Genomic DNA, 2,629 nt, shown 5'->3' with positions numbered 1-2,629 from the left:
GACTATGGGGGCTCTGTTTGACTTTGTACTGAGAAAAGCTCTGCATGCTTACTCTCCCTTGTTATAGAAGGATGGCCGTGTGCCTTAAACACAAGGTAGTTCCCATTCAATTAAAGGACTAATTTTCCTCTGTTAACATCTATCACAGCTTCTGCTGTGGCTAGGAAAGGTCTTCCAAGAATGATGCATTCATCCTCCTCCTTCCTAGTGTCTAAGATTATGAAATCAACAGGGATGTAGAGGCCTTTAACCTTTACCAACACGTCCTCTACTAATCCATAAGCTTGTCTTACTGACTTGTCTGCCAATTGTAATGAGAATAAGGCAGGTTGTACCTCAATGATCCCCAGCTTCTCTATTACATAGAGTGGCATAAGATTTATGCCTGACCCCAGGTGACATAGAGCCTTGTTAAAGGTCATGGTGCCTATGGTACAGGGTATTAAGAATTTGCCAGGATCTTGTCTCTTTTGAGATAATGTTTGCTGAACCCATGTATCTAGTTCACTAATGAGCAAGGGAGGTTCACCTTTCCAAGTCTCATTACCAAACAACTTGGTATTCAGCTTCATGATAGCTTCTAAATATTGAGCAACTTACTCTCCAGTTACATCTTCATCCTCTTCAGAGGAAGAATAGTCTTCAGAGCTCATGAATGGCAGAAGGAGATTTAATGGAATCTCTATGGTCTCTATATGAGCCTCAGATTCCTTTAGGTCCTCAATAGGGGACTCCTTCTTGCTCAGAGGACGTCCCAGGAGGTCTTCCTCATTGGGATTCGCATCCTCTCCCTCCTCCTTGCATTCGGCCATATTGACTATATCAATGGCCTTGCACTCTCTCTTTGGATTCTCTTCTGTATTGCTTGGGAGAGTATTAGGAGGGGTTTCAGTGATTTTCTTACTCGGCTGGCCCACTTGTGCCTCCAGATTTCTGATGGAGGACCTTGTTTCATTCATGAAACTTAAAGTGGCCTTAGACAGATCAGAGACTAAGTTTGCTAGGTTAAAGGTATTCTATTCATAATTCTCTGTCTGTTGCTGAGAAGATGATGGAAAAGGCTTACCATTGCTAAACCTGTTTCTTCCGCTATTATTAAAGCCTTGTTGAGACTTTTGTTGATCATTCCATGAGAAATTTGGATGATTTCTCCATGATGAGTTGTAGGTGTTTCCATAAGGTTCACTTAAGTAATTTACCTCTGCTATTGCAGGGTTATCAGGATCACAAGCTTCTTCTTCAGAAGATGCTTCTTTAGTACTGTTGGATGCATTTTGCCATCCATTCAGACTTTGGGAAATCATGTTGACTTGCTGAGTCAACACTTTGTTCTGAGCCAATATGGCATTCAGAGCATCAATTTCAAGAACTCCCTTCCTCTGAGGCGTCCCATTATTCACGGAATTCCTCTCAGAAGTGTACATGAATTGGTTATTTGCAACCATGTCAATAAGTTCCTGAGCTTCTGCAGGTGTTTTCTTTAGGTGAATGGATCCACCTGCAGAGTGGTCCAATGACATCTTGGAAAACTCAGATAGACCATAATAGAATATATCTAATATGGTCCACTCTGAAAACATGTCAAAAGGACACTTTTTGGTCATCTGCTTGTATCTTTCCCAAGCTTCATAGAGGGATTCACCATCTTTTTGCTTGAAGGTCTGAACATCCACTCTAAGCTTGCTCAGCTTTTGAGGAGGAAAGAATTTATCCAAGAAGGCTGTGACCAGCTTATCCCAGGAGTCCAGGCTATCTTTAGGTTGTGAGTCCAACCATGCTCTAGCTCTGTCTCTTACAGCAAAAGGGAAAAGCATGAGCCTGTAGACTTCAGGATCTACTCCATTCGTCTTAACAATCTCACAAATCTATAAGAACTCAGTTAAAAAACTGGTAAGGATCTTCAGATGGAAGTCCATGAAACTTGCAGTTCTGTTGCATTAGAGCAACTAATTGAGGTTTCAGCTCAAAATTGTTTGCTCCAATGGCAGGAATTGAGATATTAAAATCAAATTTGAAAAGATAAGAAGATAAAAAGTTAGATAAGATATTTTAAAATCAAATTTTTGAAAAAGATAAAATTTTGAAAAAGATATGATATAAAATATAGGATAAGAAGATATGATTAAAAAGATATGGTTAGAAAAGATTTAATTTTTAAAATTAAAATTAATTACTTGACTAACAAGAAACTAAAAGATATGATTCTAGAATTTAAAGATTGAACCTTTCTTAACAAGAAAGTAACAAACTTCAAATTTTTGAACCAATCACATTATTTGTTAGCATAATTTTTGAAAATTTTGAAATAAAATTAAGAAAAGATTTTGAAAATAATTTTTGAAACTTTCGAAAATCATGAAAGAAAAATGAAAAAGATTTGATTTTTGAAAAAGATTTTGAAAAGATAAAATTTTTAAATTTGAAAATTTGACTTGACTTGTAAGAAACAACTAATTTTAAAAATTTTTGACTAAGTCAACTCAATTTTTCGAAAATTATGAGAAAATTAAGGAAAAGATATTTTTTTATTTTTGAATTTTTAATTATGAGAGAGAAAAACATACAAATGACTCACAACATAAAAATTATGAATCAAAACACATGATACATGCGAGAACACTATGAATGT

The 2,629-nt window shown here is 36.2% G+C and overlaps 1 non-coding gene across 1 annotated transcript; it reads left to right on the top strand.

The window, feature by feature from the left end:
* The first annotated feature begins 1,578 nt into the window (after nucleotides 1-1,578).
* LOC127741717 (small nucleolar RNA R71) lies at nucleotides 1,579-1,682 on the top strand. The gene has a single exon (XR_008002922.1). It is a non-coding gene; the product is annotated as a small nucleolar RNA R71 (small nucleolar RNA).
* The last annotated feature ends 947 nt before the right edge of the window (nucleotides 1,683-2,629 follow it).

Source organism: Arachis duranensis, chromosome 9 (assembly GCF_000817695.3).
Source record: "Arachis duranensis cultivar V14167 chromosome 9, aradu.V14167.gnm2.J7QH, whole genome shotgun sequence".
Taxonomy (NCBI): domain Eukaryota; kingdom Viridiplantae; phylum Streptophyta; class Magnoliopsida; order Fabales; family Fabaceae; genus Arachis; species Arachis duranensis.
Note: the sequence above shows the minus strand (reverse complement) of the source record. Positions and strands in the feature narration are given on the sequence as shown.